The sequence below is a fragment of the Dasypus novemcinctus genome, chromosome 11, assembly GCF_030445035.2.
Source record: "Dasypus novemcinctus isolate mDasNov1 chromosome 11, mDasNov1.1.hap2, whole genome shotgun sequence".
NCBI lineage: Eukaryota > Metazoa > Chordata > Mammalia > Cingulata > Dasypodidae > Dasypus > Dasypus novemcinctus.
This window is the reverse complement of record NC_080683.1, coordinates 91,218,057-91,242,299: the sequence shown is the minus strand read 5'-3', so window position 1 is coordinate 91,242,299 and position 24,243 is coordinate 91,218,057. Positions and strand designations below refer to the sequence as shown.

The 24,243-nt window shown below is 34.8% G+C and overlaps 1 protein-coding gene across 6 annotated transcripts in view; it reads left to right on the top strand.

Annotated features, from left to right (window-relative positions):
- Positions 1 to 24,243, top strand: part of HS3ST5 (heparan sulfate-glucosamine 3-sulfotransferase 5) — a 292,703-nt gene that overhangs the window by 27,280 nt on the left and 241,180 nt on the right. The window contains exon 2 of one of the 6 annotated variants that reach the window (XM_058307307.1): positions 10,661 to 10,764. The exons of 4 other annotated variants lie outside the window; for them this stretch is intronic. The gene's annotated coding sequence lies outside the window, so the exon portion shown is untranslated. Of the gene's footprint in view, positions 1 to 10,660; positions 10,774 to 24,243 lie in introns of all 6 variants that reach the window. One more of the 6 variants, XM_058307311.1, reaches the window with a different exon arrangement.

Genomic DNA, 24,243 nt, shown 5'->3' with positions numbered 1-24,243 from the left:
CCCACACCCACCTACTTCAAATCCACCCACACTCACCATCTTTACTAGGGCTCCTTCATAACTCTGCACAATGTGTGAATCTTTTGGTTTACCTAATGTTGGTGTGGGTCTCCAATTAAAGCATAAGCTCCTCAAAGGCAGGCACCAAGCCACTTTTGTTCCCAGGTGGATAGGTGCCTGTTAAATGAAGAGGTGGATGCAGGAAACGCCTTTCTCTTTAAACCTGGAATAATCAAAATATCACAGAATACTACTCAAACATCGTGTCCATAGATACTGCCTCCCAAATCCTGAAGAATTCTTTTCTTATGAATTTAAACTATTAAATAATCATAGACGTAAATTCTAAGTGATAGAGTTTAAACTACTAGAGAACTTACTTGCATTTCAGTTAGTACCTTCATCCTTATGGGATCTATATAACTGAAATTACATGCTTCAGTTTACGCAAAGTGTGTTAAAGATTGCCCTTTTTGGTTAATGCGGGTATAGGAGAATTCTTGGGGAGGGAAAGGGTACTTGTATGTGAGAACATGACAAGTTCCAAGGGCATTTCCTCCAAGATTGTTGAGCTTGACCTATGCATTTTACCAAAACTGAAAGTGAAATTATTTGCATCTTTAAGACTCCCTAGCTTTTGCAGAGATGTTGGACATAAATTCCCCCATTTGATGTTTTTACATTTTAAAGAAAGCAAGAATAATGGAAATTAAATCACTTGCTCAAAGTCACCTCACTAAATATAATGGGAAAATCTAAGATACTAAACAGATCTTTCTATTCTATTCTATTCTATTCTATGCTATGCTATGCTATGCTATGCTATGCTATGCTATTCTATTCCTATTCTATTCTATTCTATTCTATTCTATTCTATTCTATTCTATTCTATTCTATTCTATTCTATTCTATTCATTTTTGAGTTACTAGAGCAGGAGATTGAACCTGGGACCTTACCTCGTACATGGGAAGCTGGTGCTCAACCACTGAGCCTCAATGGCTCCCCTAATCAGATCTTTGAATCAAAATTCAATGAGTTTTCCATTAAAACACACTGAAATAATTGTTTTGGGGAAAAATCATGTTTTATTTCCAAAAGTAACTGTGTACCTGCTATAGCAAAAATTGCTCTTGCTTTAAAACCTTAGAAATAATCTATGCTGCTAATTCAAAAGTAGCAAATGAAGTTTCATCCTGGAAAGCTTTATCTTTTCAGTACCATTTACTAGAGAACACAAAAGTAATATATACAGTGAATTTCTGTTAACTCCATAATATATGACATGTATTATATGAGTTATTCTTCCTTTGAGATCATCTGATTTTATTTATTTATTGTTTACTTATTTTTGCTTTTTAAATCAAATTGTCACTTAAATACTTTTGGACATATTTGGTATCAACTCCCTCCTCTGTTCTCCATTTCTTTTCCCCCAGGAACTAAAAAATCATCAATTTGATTTCAGTGCTCATCTGATATGTGACAGAATAAACAATACTGGACGTGTTCCAGGCACACATTATATTTCATGCCATCCTCCTCCAACAGATGGCCAATGTGACGCTCATTTTATGAGTGTCCTTAGATTGGGGTGGCTTCTTGCATCATTGGTTTATTGCAACCGGTAGCAATATGGTTGGAAGAGTTACTTCCAAAGGCAAATGACATTATGCTATAATTTATACAAATAATTATCTGGCAAATAATAATTTAGTAGGCAGACTACTAAGATTCAAAAATAATTTCTATTGCCTTGAAAAAAGGTAGAGTTCTAGAGGAGCTTTGTTCACTGATGGCCTACTTCACTTTATATTACAGTAAATTCAATAATTGCTTTTAGAAAAAGTCACATGCCTGCTTCTATTTCTCTTAATGGAAAGGCAGGGGTAGATTGCAGCATGAATGAAAAGATGGTATGTTTTCAAAGCCTTGGCAGCCTGTGGTGACCTTCAGGAGAAATGAAATGCTCTACTGGCTAGAGAAACAATTGAGCTGAAACCAGTGAGGCGCAGTAAACTCAGAGATAGACTCCCCAAATTAAAAGCTGTTAGCAACAGCTCAGACAAGAAGAGGGAGAAGAGAGCATCACAGTGAAGAGTGATTCTATGTAAAGATTTAAAAATGGGAGTAAAAATAAAGTTCAGATAATAAGACTATTTGTATTCTGTCTCTTAAAGAGCTTAGCACACGTAAACTATCTAGACCAGGAACATATATGAGCATATAGTTGGTTGAAAAGCATGCAGAAAAATAAAATTCACACTTTTCATGCAACAGTATATGAAAGCATTAGTGGTAGCCATAACATTTTACCAGCAAAATGTTTTCAACATACTTCTAAGTCATAAAACATGAGTCAGATGTCCACAGTAGGCTTCTTCCAGAAACTATTTAACATATTTGATTTAGTATGGATACTAAATCTGTGTTTTAAATATTTTGATAGTGAAGCTCTATGATTATTTACATGTGTTGCATGAAAACAATTTAATGCAACACATTTCTAGTAGTTTGTTGGGAAATAAAAACAACCACTTCAATCTGTGTCTAGGATATAAATCAGGTAAAGCAGGAGTCTGAAAACACATTGCTTATTTTTGTAAGGAATAAAGAAAAATTGTAGTGGACAAAGAATATAGAGGTGTGCCATATTCTTATATTATGTATGGCAGGCCCTTGAAATGCTTATAAATAATGCTAATTATAAATGATAATTCTAGCTATATACAATGTTTGCATATTCTCCACCAAAAATTTATATGCATGTATAAAAATGCTCTTATATCCACAAATGCTCTATTGTTCCTATGTTGCCCAACCAACATAGTAAAATTCTTAATTTTACATTAATATTTGTTATTTTAATTACATTGGAACCAGGAATAGTGGGGGAAAGTAGAGGTGTAATAACATAAAATTAAGGATATCTAACTTGAAAAAAATTTGCATTTCTGGAATATCTTGCAACTCTCTGAAGCTCTTTCTTTTCTTATTGTTCTTTCAATGGGGTACCATTATTCATTCCTCTTTAGTTAGTGACCTACAGAATATCTATACAAAGTCTTAAATTTAAAACTTCTGAGTGCTTAGCATAAAAAAAAAAGTTTTAAGCTGTCTTGTCCACCTATTGTTTAGCTTTGAAGAAACCACTTGTAAATGAAAATTAAACATCTGAAGAGACACTCACAGAGCTGCTTTACTTCTTAATCTTTTTTTATCATATTCTTTTGAAAATCTGAAGAAAACTTAGCCTTCTCTCCAGGAAAATAAAAGTTTCATGAACAAAAACATTGTAACTAATTTCAGAGGATTTCCCAACTCCGTTTATGAATTTCCAGGGACTCCTTTAACCCATGAAAGCAAATAAAGAGTCCACTTTTATTTTTTCAGAAAATTACTCAAAACATTAAGCTGCACTCCCATTAAATTGATAGGCATACGTGTGGAGTTCAGCTTTTAAAATTACTCTTGTATCAAACCAGAGCAAGGCTATCTGCAGAACAAAATTGTTTTTTTACTCTTTTTTTTTTTTGCTTCATGTGGGGCTTCTCATTTAGGTCTTTCATTTTCTTTTTGAACAAATCCATTCTGTTGATGCATATCAATAAAGCATAAAGCCATCCAAAGTGTATAATTGATGGTATTTGATATAATTACATAGTTGTGCATTCATCACTTCAAACATTATTAGAGCATTTTCATTTTTCCAATAAAAATAATAAACAAAAACCAGACAAACAAAAAGTCATCAGCTCGATCTCTCTATGCTTCCCTGCTGTACATAGTTGCTATTCTGTTTCCATCCCTCCAGTTTATTTGTATTTATATTTTGTAAAAAGTCATATGCAATATTACCCATATTCATATTTCTCGTGAGGTTTCACAATGTTATACAGTCCCTGTTACATTTTCCAGCTTTCCCTCTAGTAGTATGCATTTTGCAGGACAATTTTAATTGCTCTGATTATGTCTGAAATTAGGAATCATTTCTGTCTACCTCTAAGGCAGTGGTGCTCAAACTGTTCCTGGTACAACAACATCAGTATCACCTGAGAACTTGCTAGACATACAGATTCCCAGGCCTCAACCTAGTCCTACTGAATATGAAAGTTTGGGTGGGAGCCAACAATCCTTTAAACAAGCTTTCTAAGTGGTTGGGATGCAAAATTGAGAATTACTAGTCTTAAGGAATTCCCTTATTTCCAATCCCCATAGCCAAACATCTACTTTTTCAATCTCTTTGTATTGTGGTAACATAAAGACAACGTAAAATTTGCTGTTTTAATCATTTTAAGTGTTCAATTCAGTAGTACTACTTAAATTTACAATGGTGTGCTACCATCATCACCATCCATTACCAAAACTGCTTCATTGCCCCAACAGAAACTGTACCAATTAAGCAATAACTCCCCATCTCTCTGTCCACCCCTAAACCCCTAGTAGCCTCTAGTATACTTTCTATATCCATGAATTTGCTTAGACTAGATAGTTCATAGAAGTGGAATCATGCAATATTTGTCTTTTGTGTATGGCTTATTTCACTTAGCATACTCTTTTTAAGGTTTATCCATGTTATTGCATGTAGTAGAAATTAATATCTTTTTATGGTCATGGTTAATATTCCATTGTGTGTATATACCACATTTTGCTTATCCATTCATCTGTCAATGGACAATTAAGTTGTGTCCACCTTTTGGCTATTGTGAATAATGCTGCTATGAACATTGGTGTGCAGGTATCTGTTTGAATCCCTTCTTTCAATTCTTTGGGGTTTATCTAAGAGTGAAATTTCAAGTCATATAATAATTCTAAGTTTAACTTTTTGAGGGACTTCCAAACTGTTTTCTAAAGCAGCAAGCACCAGTTTTTACTTATTTGATTGGTGCATAATTTACACACGAAAAACACATACATTGAAGTGTACATTTTGTAAGTTTTATCAAATCTATATACCTGTTTAACCACCACAAGATATTGAACACTTTTTGCATCTCCTCATGAAGTTTCCTCCTGTAATTTTGCAGGCAATCCCCTCCACCATGTGCCAAATTAAACTATTGATCTGAAATCTATCACTATTGAATAGTTTTGCCTGTTCTAGAACTTCATAAAAATGAAATCATATGTATTTGCTCTACAAAATACTTTCAAGATTCATCCAGGTTGTTGCATGTGTCAATAGTTCATTTCCTTTTATTGCTGAGTAGTACTCTATTGTAAGGATATAGCACAATTGTTTATCCAATTGCCTGCTATTGGATATTCAGATGGTTTCTGGTTTTGAGTCGTTATAAATAAAGCTGCTATTAACATTCTTGTAGAAATCTTTTTATAGACATATTTTCAATTATCTTGGATGAAATGCTGGATCCCATGGTTAGTATATATTTAACTTTATAAGAAATTGCCAAACTTTTTCCCACCAGAAATGCATTAGAGTTCCATTTGCTCCATAACATCACCAGTATTTGGTATTGCTGGCTTTTTTGCTTGGGTGTTATGTGTATGCTCCTTTTTTTCCATCCTGCTAGTGACTGTAAAGTGGTCCCTCACTTAGTTTTAAGTTTCATTTTCTGGGTGCCTAATGTTTAGTATCTTTTATGTGTTTATTGGTCATGTCTATCTTCTTTGATGAAGTTCCTGTTTTTTTGACCGCTTTAGTTGGGTTGATTTTCTTATTATTATTCCATTTTTTTTACTTCTGGATACAGGTCTTTTGTCATTACATGTATTGGAAATAATTGTTTGTGTCTATGGTTTGCCTTTTGATTTTCTCAATGGTATCTTCTGTATACCAGAAATTATAATTTTGATGAAGTCCAATTTAACAGTTTTTCTTTTCAATTCTATAGTTATTGTATCCTAGCTAAGAAATATTTGCCTACTTAAAGAATCTTGTCTTATGTTTTACTCTAGACATTTTATGATTTTAGCTTTTATATTGAGGTCTATGATCCATTTCAAAATGTCTTGTGTGTGGTATGAAGTACTACTGGTCAAAGTTCATTTTTATTCTATCGAATATCCAGTTGTTCCAGCACCATTTGTTGAAAAGACAATTAACTATTTTTAACTTTAAAATAGTTTGCCCTAGTTTTTTGTTTGCTTTTGTTTTGTTTTGTTTTGAATTTGAGGCTATTCTGCACTGTTATTCTTAGATTTTGGCCATAGATTCCATGAGATACTGTTTGCAATTATAGTAAGACATTCCTGGGGCTTTTCCTATTAGTCTAAATATTGGTTTGGCCCAAAGTCATCTAGAGGAAAGAGAAGACAAGATTTCACTAGGTGGAATTCTACATCACTGAAAAGGTGAATATAAAGGTAGCAGGCCATGGCTAACATTACTTAGTCAGGAGGCAAAGTTGAAATACTAAGAACTCTCAATGCCGAGTGATAAAGTAAAATGACTTAAATAATGAAATACCTTCTAAATTATGCATTGATTTAGTTATGACCATAGAAAAATATTTGCTTGAAGTTTCCTTTTAAGTAGTATCCATTTTAAAAATAGCTTTTAAAATATTATCATAGTAACATGTTTATTTATAAAAAATTGAAAAATTTAGAGTAATTTAAATCAACCATAATCCTTCACTCAGAAGTAACTGCTCTTAACATATTAGTCTGTGTTCTTCCAGATGTACAATCACAAAGGTCATAATAGAAACGTATTCTATACATAATTTCCTCTTCATAAATGAAGATCAGAATTGTACAGGACTTTATAGTATGAAAATTATACATGTTGGTTACTGAGTTCCCTAGTAATGAACATATAAAGGTTTTTGCTGTTTTATGTTATTTTTAATTTTTGTCTTTATAAACTATGTTGGGATAAACAGACTGCTATGTATAATTTTGCATTCTTGTCTGATTGTTTTAAATGGCAGTGTTTGTTTCTATGGATAAAATGGGTGGCTTTGTTTCTTTGTGTAGTTAATATATTTATTCTTGAGCCTGAACATTTAATCTTGATGACTTTGAATGCATCAGCCTATTCAATCTAGTGGGATATTTACAATCTGGAAGTAAACCAGAGTTGCCAAACTGCGTTTTTCTAGGGGATTTTGAGGTCTTAATGAGTTTATATAAGCAGAAATAGATGGCAAATTCTGTCATATTTTCCTACCATTGAAAATTGTGGGAGAAAAATCATATCATTAATTCAACAGTATATCCAACAAATATTTATTATGCCCAAGGCCCTATGGAGATACAAGAAAGCTGAGAAAAATAGATTTCCTGGGTACCTAGGAACTGAACAAAACCATCTGGAGTAAATAAAATTGTCTCCTACAAAAGGAACTTTTCAAGTTTCTGCTTTTTATAATACAACTGAATTTGAAAGCTTAAAATTTCATTTTAGGAGGAGTTCCTTAGCCCAGAGTCCTTCAGTAATTTACAGATAAACTTCATTAGAGTACTTATTTCATAGGGAAAAAACAAACAAACAACAAAACCTAGGGTCCCAAACTCTTTCTTGTATAACTGCCTTTCCCTGAACTTTAGTATACCTTAAAGGCAGGCTTTTCATTCATTTATTGAGTAGCTATTATATCATAAATGCTGTCCTGAGCACCTACAAGGAGCTTGCCACCTACTTGGGAATTTTAAACATGAAGGCTATTTTAAATGTAAGATTTTTATTTTTTTAATTTAAATCGACGTTTTCTGTAGGGACTCTGACCTTAACTTTGTCCCCACCTCAATCATCAATGCATTATTTCCATGACGAAATGTATCGTTTGAGAAGGAACAAGTCCCTTACCCTCTTCCAGGGACTCAGGTCATGTTCTCTGCACCTTGCCCCTAAGGCTTTAGTGAAAAGCATGTTCAGAAGTTTCAATAAATATGGAGAGCTTTTTCTTTAGATATACATTGTACTCATGAAATAGAAATTGGAAAAGAGCCCTGGCAGGCAATATTTAGTGCAAAATTAATACCCTGCTCTAAATATGAAACGGTCTTGGCCTAAAGAAAAGTATAGTCCTATATTTTTCAGTGTTTTATTCCTCATATAAAAATGGAAATAGTTAGCACAAAAGAGTATTTTAATATTTTCAAGAAGTTGCTACTTAATTCATTGCCCTGAATAATATTTTAGAAGAAGTTTATCAATGTGTTTTATTGACAAGTCACTCAAATAAGTCACTTAGTAAGTAAGGTTTTCACCTAACACTGCTTAAATCCATGTGCTGGACAGCTCTATTTACACTTCCAGTATATTACAAATTTCTGTTATTTTAAGCATACCACTCTTTTAAGGACTTTTTCTCCCTGGTACTTGTATATACTTCGTGTGGGAGGGTTTCTTAAAGTGTGATCAAAGAAACCACCTTCAACACCTCAGATACTTGTAAAACGACAGTCTACTTGGCCCCCTACTCTTCTAAGTTTTCTAAATCTGAAACTCTAGAGGTTGGGGCCCTATATTCTGTGTTGTTGACCACATCCCATCTTAGTGGGATGGACACTACAGTTTGAGGGCTTCTGTGCTGTGAGATAAATTCTCCCTTTTGCCTCCTATTTGCTAGTTAATATGTTTCTAATCTGAAAGAATGATTGATCAACCCTTGTCTCACATGTGCTTGACTATGAGAACACCTGGTCGTTAAGAATAGCTGTGTCTCAGCTCCTGGAAAACAAGAATATCTCTTTGTATATTTCAGAGCTTGTTGGCATACATGTAGTTGTCACTAGAACCACCTCACCAACCAACTTTTTCACTTTTCTGCCCTTGCCTGGGCTTTGCCTCCTCCTGGGGCCGTGAGCTGGGCCATTTCAGAGGGTATGAGACGTTGCACAGAGCTAGAGCCCTAGCCAGCAGTGAAAGACCCATTATTTCTTGTATTTATATTTAAATGTGTAGCAAGTCCTCTAGTTAGTGTTAAATTGAACAATTTCCTTCTAAGCGGGTGAATCAAACAAGGACAAGAATATTAAGTTTCAGAGTCTTATGGTCTAAAGAGGATTTTAAAACTTTAAATTTATTTTTAAAGTATTCCATTACTGGGAAGCAGATGTGGCTCAAGTATACCATATGGGAGGTCCCAGGTTTCATTCCTGGAGCCTTGTGGTGAAGGCAAGCTGGCCCGCGCCATGGAGAACTGATGGTCCATGTCACGGAGAGCTGCCACAGAGAGCTGGCACAGCAAGATGATGCAACAAAGGGAGATACAGAGAAGAGACAGTGAGAGATGCAGCAGACCAGAGAGCTCAGGTGGCCTCAGCCATTGGGTGCCTCTCTCCCAAGCTGAAGGTCCCAGGATCAGTTCCTGGTGCCTCCTAAAGAGGAGACAAAAAGAGAAGACAAGCAGACACAGAAGAATGCACAGCGAATGGACACAGAGAGTAGACACTAGTCCAGGCAGCAAGGGGGGTTGTAAATTTAAAGATATATTCCTATACTAATTAGCATGTAAATTTTCAATTAAAAACTTTTTAATAGATATTTTTGACTATTTTTTCTATATCATTCTTAAAAGAAAATCTATTTTCTATGATTTCTATTTCTATTTATACTTATAATGTGTTTATGATATTATAAAATAATACTTATATTTCTATCACTGTAAATTCTAAAATTTTCTTTCCAAATTAATTTGCTTTTTACCTGATTTCCAAAACAGTCATTTCTAAGCATTCATTATATGACTCAACCCATTAAAATTTTTACTACTTCAATCTGCAAATTGATCAATAATTATTTTATAAATTAAATTAAGGTAATATTAAAGAAATAAAATAACAGCAGATATATTGACAATCCAAGCCAACCCCCAAATTATTTTAATCAAAAGCCAGTAAGTAAGAAAATGGTAAATAAGAATATCTTTTAGAATAAATTAAAACTCCTCTCACATTGGTATTAATTAAAATGGCAGTATTCCAAATTTTCTTGGATATGTTGCTATCAATATTTTATTATCTATTTAAAAGAAAGCAAATCACCTCTCACTAGTAAATGCTAATTCAACTGCTTTTTGAATTTAAATGAAAATTCTTTCCACCTCGTTTCTTCCATAGAGATAAGTCAAAGTAGAAAATGCATGTTCTGCATTGCTTTACACAGTCTTCAATACCAAAATTATTTTTTACTATTCCCTGAAAACTTTATTTTAGACCAATGTCAGTGGATCCAATTTTCATCCTACTTTCTATATTAAATTTTCATACAATAAAATTCTTAGACATTTCCTGTTTTTTAATAATTAGGATTTTATTTTATCATAGTTCTTAGAAATCCCTATGCAATTTTTGATCCATTACTTTGTGTAAAAACAGAAGGGTATTGTCATATGCATGCTTCCAATGTGGTATCCAGTGTTGTTCTCACAAATAAAAGATATATGTTTTTTTCTATTAATATTATTCAATCACTAGAATAATGTGTTAATGACCAAGGGTACCCCACCTAGGTTCTGTCACAGAATATAGTATAATAAGGGATTAGGAATCAAAGTTTGCAATTTACTCTCAGTGCCCACAAAGTCTAGAAACTGCAGTTTGAAAGCATGAGGCTTTAGACATTTTTATAAATGATAAAGAAAAACCAATCCACATTTTCTGTATTAAGAAATCCTGGTTTGACAGGAATATAATCAGATGTTTGTGCTGCTCTTGCCACTGTAACTGTCATACTCATTTCCCCATTAGCCTCCATGAGTTGCTGCTACCACCTGTACTATGGTGCTTAGAACAAAGTTTCAGGAGGAATAAGGAGACATTGGCATGGACCCAAGAAGCAATCATATCCTAATGTGTGTTCCGTAAGTAATTAGCATTTGGGGCATCACTTGGTGATTAAGATTTCTAGCTAAATCAGTAAAAGGTAGAGTTAACCAGAATACTCACTCAGCTTATTAAATGATTTGGATTCCTTTCATTTAACTTGAATCCTCAAATAGCATCTCTCCAATAGAACTATTTTTATAACAACTACACCTGTAACAGGTGGAACATTACATACTTATCTCCTTTATTTTCTAACTTATGAAATGTTGTGAATGTTTTTAGTCTATTATCATACTGATGGACTACACCTCACAGCTAGAATACAGAAACACATCACTCATCTGTTGAGGAATTATTATAAACATAAACATCAGGCACTAAAAAACTAGTATGTTTCAGTAACATGATAATACAAAATTTGCCCCAGACGTATTCCAGGTCAAAATTGTACACTATTTATAATCTCATGGGAGAGTTCTTTGCTTCCGCATCATCCCCGTCATATTCTTGACAGAAGTTTTGCCTTAAAAGGTCCCTGAATGAACCAAAAAGAAAAAATGCTAAAATGAAACTTGGGCTTTTAAAGAGAACAGAGAGGTCATTGAACATTTTCTGAAAGTCATCATTGTGGGAAAATGTATTCCATTTAAGAACTCAGAATCTGAAGCACTTTCTTAGAAGCAGAATGCAATGGGAATTGCCCAAGAACTGTGTGGCCTTGAGAAAACCCATTGGCCTTTCTTAGCCTAAGTGTTCATGACTGTTAATCCAACAAGCCAACCTGCACTTCTCTCAGTTGCCGTTTCATATAAACCACTAGTTGTCAAAGGGCTGGGAACCCTGGGATCCTCAAGGCACTGTCAGGGGTTCCATGAGATCAAAACAATTTTCCTAATTAAACTAAGATGTCTTTTACACTTTTCACTGTGCTGCCATTCACACTGATGATACAGAAACCAGTGGTGAATAAAACTGCTGGGGCCTTGGCACAAATCAAGCAGTGGCACCAAAACGATCATATATTTCACTGCCATGTGCTCACATTAAGAGAAGGAGCGTCGATGTGGAAGAGCGGGGGCTGTGGGGAGTGGAGTATATGGGAACCTCTTATATTTTTTATTGTAACATTTTGTGCGATTTATGTGTCTTTAAAAAAAGATAAAAAAACAAAAATAAGTTACTGTAAAAAAAGAAAAATGAAAAAAAGTAAGTCACTGGGGATGAAATGGAAGAAAATATCACTGTACATACTAGACAACAAATATTACAGTGATAAAAACAAAATGTCAAAAAATTTTAAAAATATTTTTCATTATATTTTAATATCCCAATTTTTAATTTTTAGTTTTCTATATTATTATGTACTTTTTTCTTATGTTTAAGTCTATCAATATAATTTCATTTACCTATTTAAAAAAAGAGAAGGAGCACATAGAGGGAGAGGTGGAGCCAGTGTTACTTAGAAATGTCCTTGATGAAGCAGTAAATAATATTAATTATAGTACATTTCCATGCTTGAATCCAGTTTTTTAGTATTTGTGTGATGAAATGGGGAGGACACATAAAGCATTCTGCTGCAAATCAAAGTACAAGGGTTGTCTTGAGGGAAAGCACATGTGGATTCTCTGAATTACAAACTAAATTAGCTGCTATTTTCAAGGAACACATTATTTACTTGAAAGTATGACTGACAAACTGGTTGTTCATACTTAGATATTTCATAGATGTTTTCTTGAAAACAAAGTGAACCTGTCACTTCAAGAAAAACAGCTGACAATATTTGTTGCCAGTGATACAATTTGAGCTTTCAAACAAAAGTGTTGGAAAACTTGTGTCTGCCACTGTTAGTTTGACAGCTTTCCAATATGTAAAGACTTTTCTGATGATATGAGTGGTATTATTAATGAATGTAATTTTTTTGTAATGATGTGTGTCAACCTTTGAAAGAACTTCAGAACTCAGTGCAATGTTTTCCAAATGACCAATGCATGATATTAAAATCACACTTGGTAGAAGATCCATTCCCAGAGAGACTAGTGGATTTTAATGTATCAGAATATAAAAGTTAATTACTGTGGTTTCAGATTACACAGTGCAACTTTTAAGAAATGATTACCGGCTTCAATCCCCAGTCCCAGTTCCTAAAAGCAAAGCAAAACAAAACAAAACAAAAAAACAGCAACAACAACAACTAAAACCCTTAGGGAGCCAATGTGGTTCAGTGATTGAGCTCCGGCTTCTCACATATGAGGTCCCAGGTTCAATCCCTGGCCCCAGTACCTAAAAACAAAATAAAACAAAACCAAAAAAAAAAAGAGTACTTGTCAAATTTTGATGTTTGTCAGAGAAAAATACACACAGTTATCTGAAAAGGCTATTACACTATTCCTTCCTTTTCAAATTTCATATCTGTATGAGGCCCACTTTTTTTTATATACAGTAACCAAAAACTGCATATCACAACAGATTGGCTGTGGAAGCATTTATGAGAACCCAGCCATCTTGTATTGTCAGATGTTACAGAGACTTGCAAAAATGTAAAACAATGCATATCTTCCTGAATTTTTTTTTTCATTTTGAAAATACACTTATGTCTTATAAAAATGGTGTTTATGTTAACATGCAATGGGCTTATTTTTATTGTTTCTAAATGAATTAACAAAATATTTTTAAATTCTCAGATTTAATATCTAATATGGCAAATAGTGATAGTTATAACCTATATAAACCAAAGATTCTGAGACCAAGTTAGATATGCTTGGGTGAACCTAGTTCTATATAAAATAAAGCTAAAATGGTAGTTCTCTAGCCACTAGAGGGAGCTTTTATTTTATATAAATATATATAGTATGGAGGCATTAAGCATTTACATGAAAAATAAATGTAAGAGTTCTAGAATCAGAGGACTTTGTATATACAGTATAATGCTTTGTGAGGACCCCCAGCTTTTTGTGCTTTATTTCTGTAGTAGCCCATTAATCATAATGGAGACTTTTTTTTCTTCAGTCATAATTTTGCCTATGCCTAGTATGCTTAAGAAAATTATTCTTACGTTAAAGTAGACCTTTAAGAAAACATTACAAAGTCTTAATATATGATATCAGATGAAAAGTAGTCATTATTTTTTCCCTTTTTCTAACTGATTCCTTATAAATAGCAGGTGTTGGTGTGGCTCTTTCCTTAGGCTGACCTTTGAATAATTGCTAATAGAGTATAGGTCAGTCACAAATACTTCTGATATCTTGTATTTCTTTCAGAGACATTTGTATCAGTTGCAGGGAACTGACTGTGCAAATGGAAGCAATGACTAAGTCCTTAATGATTTATTTCTTCTCTTCTCTGAGTTTCTCATAGAATCACACTGCTACTGCAGCCAGCCATGCCTATGGTTTTATGAACTCTGCCTCAGTGACATCCATTTCTTATAATAAAATTTATTTCCTTTCCTTGTCTTCCTGAAGCCTTGATATGGAGAACAATGGCCTAATTCTTAAGAGATGGACAGAAGTTCAATAGTTAGATAGTTGTAGAAATGTTTAAAATATCTACAGGGCATAGGGTCAATAGTTACTTTTGTATATAAATTATAAATAATCACATCCATTATTTGTATTTCATAAATAATCTTAAGCAGTCATTGTTCTGGTAAAACTAAAGCTATGCATGTCCAAATTTGCAGCTGCATGGTTCCTCTGCCCAGAAAAATAGTAAAACATCAATATTCTAAATTTCACATACCATTTCAAAGGTTCCCAGTCTTCCTACATCCACATGGATCTCAGGTTAAGAATTCTTGCTTTAAATCACTAGAGAAGTCAGCAAAAATAGAACTTTGTAGGTGTGTATTTTTATAAGCATCTGGGACTAGCATGCATTAATTGTCTTATTTATATTGGAATCACTAAAAATATCTTTAGGTGTCCTGAAATACTTTTAGTGAATGCTCCAAAATCCATTTCTATTTAAAAATTTATAAAGGCTAAGGCTGAATGCTTTGGTAGAATTGAGGCCAGACTTCATAAAACCCGGTAACTCCACAAAATGCAGAAGTTCTGGTCAACCTGCCATTTTTAATTTTTCTTTAATTTAACAAAGGTGACGTATTTAGAAAAGCAGTATTGAGTCGATCTTAGTTTAAGCAAATTAAACTTTCTTGAATGATTTACAGCACTTGTTTCTAGGAACCAAATTATTCTCAAAAATTCATCAGAAATAACCACAAGAGTTTAAATTACATAGGCCAAGCTAAGAGCATCTTAAATGTAGGCAAACCCAATTCACAATAATAACACTAAGGTTGTTAATCCATTTTCAATTTCTAATATTTTCTATTTTAATTGAGAAAGGATTGGCATAATATATTTAATCTAAAGAAGACACAACATGATTTCACTAAGAGAGAAAGAATTAGAGGACTGAAGAAGCCCTCTAACGAACCTTTCAGAAGAACGTGAAAGAGGCCAGTGTAAAGACAATCGTTTGTTTAGTAATTCCTGGCAGGTATTGATGGGTGAAGCTTACGCAGTAAATGGAATACAATTTTTTTTTAAAGATAAATATTTTGCCTCAAATCTCTACCCCCTGAAATTTTTATAGGGAATTTCCATTACTCTGCACTGCTTTCTAAATGCCTTAAAAAACTTCTTCTAATCTTATGTCTATAGACCTGAACTATTGTCATAGGTTTTGCTTAAGCAGTAGGTGATTGATAGTTCAATTTTGCTTATGTGCTTGGATATAGCCATGGTAAAGAAATAAAACTAGGTATACTCTTGCATTAATAAATTTAAGCATGGCCTTCCCTTAGTGTTTCACACGTGCTGCCATATTCCAAGAGTCATGAAATATTAATTTTCTATGGCTTTCAGCAAGCTGAAATTGGAGTTAACCTTGATTCTACTTTTTGAAGGTTATGTTGATTGAACTGAATGGCTTTTCTGTCTCACTTCATGACCAGGCTGAGTCTAACGAATATATGTAAGGTGTCCAGGGTCATTATATACAAAATGAATGCAAAGCTCCTTCAAAGCCAAAGGATAGTTTGTAGGCTGCTACTTTGGGAAGAATAATTCAACACCTTATTGAGGAACTTCATGTATTTGCAAATTTGGAGAAAAGAACAGCATAGCAAATGTAGTGAATCATCAGTGATGTTGAAAGCCAACAAAGATCTGACAAATACGTCTTCTAGTTTTAACACTAGAATGGAAATAAACGTCCCATTATCCAAGAGGCTATGTTTTCCTTTAACAGCCTCTTTCAAGCCCTTGATTGGCCTTGTAGTCTTCTAAACTTGGCAGACATGTTTAAATGATGGTGATGAGCAGACCTGTGGCATGACTCTGTCATGGCCCTAGGAGATCTGTATCATTCTGAAAAGAAACCCAGGAAGCTGAGGGTTCAGCCATATGTCCTGTCCCTGTGGGAGAGAGATGATAAGAGCTAAGGAGGGTGTCAGTGTCCCTCAATTTGAGTTTGGGTCAAGGCTTCAGCCCCAGGTTTACCAAAGGTTTACCATATCTGAGAAAGAATGTGGGATAGGGAGTTCTAGATCTAGGAGAAAAGAGAGAATATTATGACTTTTTGGGGGAGAAATAGGTGCCTTAAATGTACACTGGTATACAGAACACCAAGAATGAATCTTGATCTTACTAACTGCTGAGAATGGTGCTTCTCAAATTATGTATGCCTTGTTCAGGATTGACTAAGCCTGCAAATATTTGACAGTGGATCCACAACTGAGAAATCAAGGGTATCTCTACTCAAGGGCAACCCTTTAACTTCCCAAGGTATGCTAATATGTCCTCATTTCAGTCCCAGGATGCCCTGGTTCTTACTACACAGATTTAGAGCATAGGGAAGATCAAGACTTCTCCCAGCAAACACTGTAGATTAGATATGGATTTTCTGTTTCCATGTACTTCTCATTTACTTAGTATATGAATAGCTCTAAGTTGCCTTTGTATGACCTTTAAATATAAGTTACCTTTTCATGGAAAAATAAACAAAGATGTCAAGAGCATATATACATGTATGTATATCAGAATCCAAACAAACTTATAAAGTCATAGAGATATTTTTGCATAATCAACTTTTGAAGAAGCTTGGTTACAATTTTTAATAGTTTGATTGAGATAGAATTCCCATTCCATAAAATTTTCTCATTTAGAGGGTACAGTACAGAGGTCTTTAGGATATTCAGAGCTGTATGACCATCACCATTTATCCTCTCTCCTCACCTTCAGCCCTGGGCAACAACTATCTGCTTTTTCTATGTATAAATTTGCCTATTCTGGGCATTTCATATAAATAACATTCATACAATGACTTCTTTCACTCCGCATAATGTTTCCAAGGTTCATCCATGTTGTAGCATGCATCAGTACTTCATTCCTTTTTAGTGCTAAATATTATTCATTATATGAATATACCACACTTAATCCATTTATCAGTTGATGGGTATTTGTTTTTTTCTGCTTTCTGGCTATAATGACTGAAACTGCTATGAACATTCTTGTACAAGTTTTTGTTTGAACATATATTTTCACTTATCTTGTGTATGTACCTAAGAGTGGATTTGTTGGGTCATATGATAACTCTATGTTTGATATTTTGAGGAATTGCCAAACTGTTTTCCAAAGTAGCTGCACCATTTTACAATCCCAACAGCAATGTTTAAGGGTTTCAATTTCTCCATTTCCTCGTCAACACTTGTTATTGTCTGCTTTTTTTCCCCTTTTTTTAGCAAGACCAGTGAGAATAAAGCTGTATCCTGTGATTTTGATTTGCATTTCCCTAATTACTAACAATATTGTGCATCTTTTCATGTGCTTATCGTCCATTCATATGTCTCCTTTGGAGAAATGTCTGCAGGAATTCTTTGCCCATTTTTTAATTGAGTTTTTTGGGTTTGTTTGTTTTCCCCACTGTTGAATCTTAAGTGTTCTTTATATAGTCTGGACACAAATATTTTCTTGCATTCTGTAGATTGCTTTTTCACTTTCTTGATGATGTCCTTTGAAACATAATAGTTTTTAATTATAATAAAGTCCAAATTATCTTTTTTTTTCTTTTGCCACCTGTGTTTTTGCTGCCATATCTAGAAAACTATCACCTGATTAACTTTTGCACATTAAATCATTTTACATCTTCACCCTCATTCTTTTAGTTTTTCATTCTTCTCTGCTGTATGATTAGGCTACCTTCACCAGCAGGTTAGGCCATTTCTTTAGTGTCAGGCCATGGTGAAAGGGAATAATATTCAAAAAGCATATTTTTCAGTGGTCATTTACCTCCTCATGATCACCAGCACTGAACTTGGCAGGGGGCAAGTATGAGCACACAACTTGCATTTCCTTCCTTTACCTCATTTAGAAATTTCACTAAGAAAGTATTTCCAGTTATTTTTTTATAGATTTTAACTAATGCCTTGAAAGCCCATAAAGGGCATTCTCACCAGAAAATGCCACCATATCCCTTCCAAAATCAAGTTGTTGGACAGTGTTAGAGAATAGGGTGTTTCTACTGGGGTCACACACCTGGGTTGAATCCTAACCTTACCACTTACCAGCTGTTTGCCTTTGGGCAAGTTGCATCACATCTTTGTATTTGAATTCTCAAAATGAGAATAACAACAGCACCTCCTAGAGTTATTGTGTGGAGTATGAGAATGAATATGTAAACTAATTAGAATGGTGTCTGACACATAGTAAGTGCCCTTAAGTGTTAGATGATGATGATGTTGTTAGATTACAGAACTAGTGTGTCTATGAAAAATTGATCAAAACAATTTTTGTTTGATCTATTTTCTTGTTGTTCAAATATTTCAGATGAAAAATAACCCACAATATGGGCTGTGCTAGATATGCATTTCATTCACATCTTTTCTATTTCTTAAGATGTTTTCCTCTTATAAGAATAAATTCTACCTTTTAATAGTGAGAAAAATGCCTCCTGTCAATCTTTGTTGTTTAATTTGTTTCAACTCCAAGCATTAAAATAATCCACTAATTAATCAAGAGTTTTTCAATTACTTTCAAATGCTGCAAATATACTAATATTTTATATGTGGGGAGAAAGTGGGAGACACCATCATCATGTAGAGGGAGGACTGAAAAATTTTTTATTAAGTCCTTTTAAGGGAAAGGTAATAATTCTTGAAAAATTAATGTTGAGGGGAAACGGACTTTGGCCCAGTGGTTAGGGCGTCCGTCTACCATATGGGAGGTCCGCGGTTCAAACCCTGGGCCTCCTTGACCCGTGTGGAGCTGGCCATGCGCAGCGCTGATGCGTGCAAGGAGTGCCGTGCCACGCAAGGGTGTCCCCCGCGTGGGAGAGCCCCCATGCGCAAGGAGTGCGCCCGTGAGGAAAGCCGCCTAGCGTGAAAAGAAAGAGCAGCCTGCCCAGGAATGGCGCCGCCCACACTTCCCATGCCGCTGACGACAACAGAAGCAGACAAAGAAACGAGACGCAGCAAATAGACACCAAGAACAGACATCCAGGGGAGGGGGGAAATTAAATAAATAAATAAATCTTTAAAAAAAAAAAAATTAATGTTGAGGATCATAGTGGCATGTTCCAGTTATTATTCCCAAAATATTGTGTCATATCCTATTGTATTTATTATCTCCACAAATCATTCTGGCAGTTGAGGGTATACTGTCATTAACTGTTTCGTGAGATTAGCATACTATCCTCTGGTATAAAAACTGGTATAAACACTTTTGTCTCCCCTGTTAGACCATTACTCCTTGAAGGAAGGCACTAGCTACACTCATTCTCTAGAGTCCACATTTCATCTGACACAGCAGTTTGTCCATATAATGAACTCAGATTCCTCCTTGATCATACAATTTTAGAGCTCCCTGAAAAGGGCTTCCATTAGAAATAGATACATTTGCAGAGTATTAATACAATGGGTGTGGGAGGAGGAGAGGAATGTCTTGCCACAGTAGTAAACTGTCCACAGGATAAAAGTCCTGAAAGACATGTTTCCCCATGAGCCCTACTACTTTCCTTCTATGCAGATTTCATCTAGTTCCTTCTCTTCTCACTCATACTAACATACAGATGCCTAAAGCCACACAAGGTCTGGGTGCTTCTCCATTATGTCTCCACAGGACCTTGAACTTCCTCATCATAGCGCAAGAGTTGCACAGTTTTGTAAGTGCTTGTCTACTTCCCTGTCTCCCCATGTGTTAGTTTGCTAGGCTGTCAAAATGCAGTATACAAGAAATTGGCTGCCTTTTAAAAAGAGGGTTTATTAGCTTACAGACTAAGTTTGGAGGCCCAAAATGTCCAAATCAAGGCTTTCTCCTTGAGGACCAGCTGCTGCCATTCTGGACTCTTCTGTCACATGGCAAGGCACATGACAGTGTCTGCTGGTCTCTCCCTTCTCTACCAGATTTCATTGTTTTAGTTTCTTGCTTCTTTGGTTTTTTCTCTTCTCCACATTACATTCTTTTATAAAGAAATAAGAGGAATAAGACCTATCTGGGGTCATGCCTTAACTGATCAACCTAATCCAAAGGCTCTACTTAAAATAAGTTTACACCCACAGGAATGGATGAGCTTTAAGAACTGTGAGGATAGAAGTCATTTTTGTCTTGTTCTGATCATTGTCTTCTTTTTTCCAAGCACATAATGGTACTTGGTTCATAGCAATTAATCAAGTGTTTGCTGAATGACTGAAGCAAAGTCTATACAGCTATCTGTAAAACAAAGTGGTTGGTCTTGATGAGGGATGGGATCAGGTGATCCACCTGTTGATTCTGGCCCAGAGCAGTGTTTTTATTTTGTTTTTTGCTTTTGTTTTTTGCTTTTTGCATGCACTTCTACTTTGCCACAGGCCCCATCACTGCATTTTATAGCTTTCACCTGGTGTTGCTGTTTTCACAAGGACCGCTAAAGGCGTTTGAAGGTGCCTTGCTTGCTATCCCTAGGGGACGATCTTTATGGTCTCTTTCAATTCTAAACTTTCTATTCTGTGGTGTTTAAAAAGAAAGACACAATTTCATGCTTCTGCCTCCATTTCCTTGCAACTAGGAGCTCTTATTTACTTTGGCTTGTCCTCCTGAATGTTTTGTTTTGACTCTTCTACCAGGTGAAGCTTATGGATTCCAAAGCTTATGAATTCTTGCTGGTGGCTGTGCCCTTTACTTTTAACAAATGTTAAACATTCAAACTGGTAGGTTATACATACAAATGCATGTGTTAGTGATAATGCATTTATAACTTCTCTCCAGACATTTTTATTAGCTTCATACCAGAGGACTATCATAATGATAAAGATAAAATAATGCTTTATCTTTAGGAGCATATATTAACCTTAGAGATTTCCTCCTATTAATGTTATGTTTATTTATTTGCTTATTTTTCTTTGTATGGCTTATACTCATATCTCCAGTTTGGATATAGAGATGTATAGCTACATTTTGATTCTGAACATATCAACAATATTTTAAGAATGTGTGCATGTATATTTACAGATGTTTTAATAACTTTATGTAATTAGAGTTTATGACCGTTTGATATTATTGATGAATTCCAAAAAGAAATATTGATATGTTTGTAAACTGGTCTGTTCTTCTGGGTTAGTGATACCCTTAGATTGTATTGAATTCAGAGGTTTCATTTTTACTTGATTTAATTATGACTAGGGCTTTGACTGGGTCACCACATCAGTAGGATGTTGAGTTCCCACCCTCTTGTTGGGTGGGAAATCATAGATAAAATGACAAGGCAGAGGAGACAGTTGGAATTATAATGCTGGAACCCCTTGATGTAAATATACAGAGAAGCAGGTAACCTGAGGAAAAAGAGAAAGGCTCCATTAGACACAGCAGAGGCCCAAGTAAGAGAGACAAGCCGTTAGCCTGATAGTCTATAGCTGGCCTTGTGCAGTGGGCAAAGCAGCTGAGCCCAGAGAGAAACAAACCCGGAAGAGAGATGAGACTTATCCCAGGTATAGCTGATATTGGAAGAAGCTGGGATCACGGAGCCTTAAGAGGAAGAGGAAGCCTAAACCCATGCAGACATCAGCAGCCATCCTCCTCCAACTGGTGGCAACAGACTGGTGAGGGAAGTAACTTATGCTTTACGGCCGGTAACTGTAAGCTTCTACCCCAAATAACAATCTTTTTAAAAGTCAACAAATTTCTGGTACTTTGCATCAGCACCCCTTTGGCTGACTAATACAGAGTTATACCTCAGGATATTTTTTCTTCAAGACAAAACAAACAAAAACTGAGTATAGTCCTCAATGAATCGTAGTCCTCAATGAATTTGTTAAGATAAAAGAAAAACTTCATACAATTTAGGATCCCAAAGCTTTATTGAGTGATTCATGAATCAGGCAGCATCCTGTTCAGAAAGCAGAAGGAAGCACCACTGAGGGAGTGAAAGGAGAAGCTTTCATAGAGTGAGTGCAGAAACAGGTGAGGAAATGTTCTGATTAACTAGGAAAGCAGGGAGCAGGTGGTTACTTAGGAACCATGATGTTAGGGGACTATAACTGATCAGCTATATTTAAATTTGGTTTTCTGGGCAAGTCAGGCATTTGCAGAAAATAGAAACCAGTTTAGGTTTTTGGTTTTGCTTACGTGTGGCTTAGCACAGGCACCTCCACATTGGGCCTATTAGATTCTATTTATCAGTTGCATGATGACCAGTTATCGTCATGAGGCTTCTCTTCTACAGTATTGCTACTTAATAGATTGAGCTGTAATTGTCATGGATCCATATTTAGTAAAAAGTTAATTGGAGAATAGCAGGTCCCTGTTGAGTACAAATATTTATGTAGCAGAGTAGTTTATAAATAGTGAGATGAACTGCTCTTAATTTTGCACTCAGGAAAATATAAGAAATATAAACTTTGTGAGTGTGTTTTCTGAATGAAGCAGAGTGGCAACTGTTATGTTGAGAAATATGGTAACATTTGGTCCACTTTCACTGCCTATTTTAGGACATTCTCCATGGTTAGTTGCTTGGAGGATAAATTTACAATAGAACAACTTTCAAATTTAATAGAAACCCATCGGATATACACATGGGACTGTTCAAATAATTGAACTTTCCCTCCACTTATGATTATCTTATTTGCCACTTGGTGAAGGCCTGAAGATTGTACAAGCTTCAAAGGAGCCACTTGGATATGGTCTGGCACTCCGTAAGCAATCATTTTAGCTTCTGTCATAGTAGACATAATTTATGAGCACCAAGGGGCACTGACCTTAAGAATATTAGGAAAGTAATTGCTCAAAATAGTTTCTGAGTATTTCTTTCCCTTCTATATATTTTTCATGCTCTTGCATTGTTATTCTCAACATGGCTATCTCAAGTATTAGGATATTTGAGGTAACAGACTGAAGATGACCTTATTATATAACAATTTCATTGATAGAATATTAGATGTTGTATAACAATTTGATGTTAGAAGCCAGACATGTCAGTTTCCTTATATGGCCTTGAATAAGTATTTCTACTTTGGTAGAAACTCAACCTTCCTGATAAATGTAGCAGAATTAGAGATTACCAACACCAATCAAAACAATTATTTTCAGCATTTGACCTTATACCCCTTTTCCAAAATCAAGCTTCAAACTGTTATCAGAGAAAGGAATTAAGTTTCTTGAGCAGTTACTCTGTGCTTGACACTGTGCTTGCCATAGATGCCTCATGTAAGAGCCAATTGTTGTTACTTTATAGAAAAAATTATACTGACTAATACAAATATTTTATTTGAATAAGGAGCATTAGAAATGATAGTTACAATTCAAATCTGCCTTTCCATTTGTCTTGGGTTGATATATTTTACTTTATAATTGTGTGTATGAGAGAGAGAATGAAAGAAAGAAAAAAATCTGGGTAAGCACGCACTCAAAGTAAAATCTTGTTAAGTGTAATTTAGTACTGACTACAGGCACTTGAGTTTGAAAAAAAAATTTTCTAGTGCCTTATTAACTATGTGTCCACCCTCAGTATGTAAATAATTATCTGTGAGATTAGGCTTCTCCATCAAATAAGAGAACTGTAATCCTCAAGTACATAGACATATTCACCTTTAGGTATTAGTTTGAAATTGAGAGAAAAAGAAAGATAAATAGAAGAATTAGACTTTTGATCTGGTAAAGATTTCCAAAAGGCGTTTTCACGTATTTTAGCCAATGTTAATGTAATATAATCAGTAACATAATATTATATAGTATTAAATTATCTTAGGGTCATGAAGAAAGCTCTTTCTGAATCAGTAATGTGCTATTTTTAATGCATAAGACATGGTGAATAAGTTTATGTCAACCATAGAATGTTAATTTTAAAAGTTCAAAGGGACACATCTAAAACCATCTAATCCAGCTTGTTGCCAAGAACTGAATGCCTCCTATACATCCCAGTCAAAGAAAAAGCCAGGCATTACCTCAATACTTGAGAGACCAGAAGCTCACAATCTAGTGAAGTGCAAGCATTGGGTTGTTGGCAAACTCTAATTCCCTCCATATATATTTTCT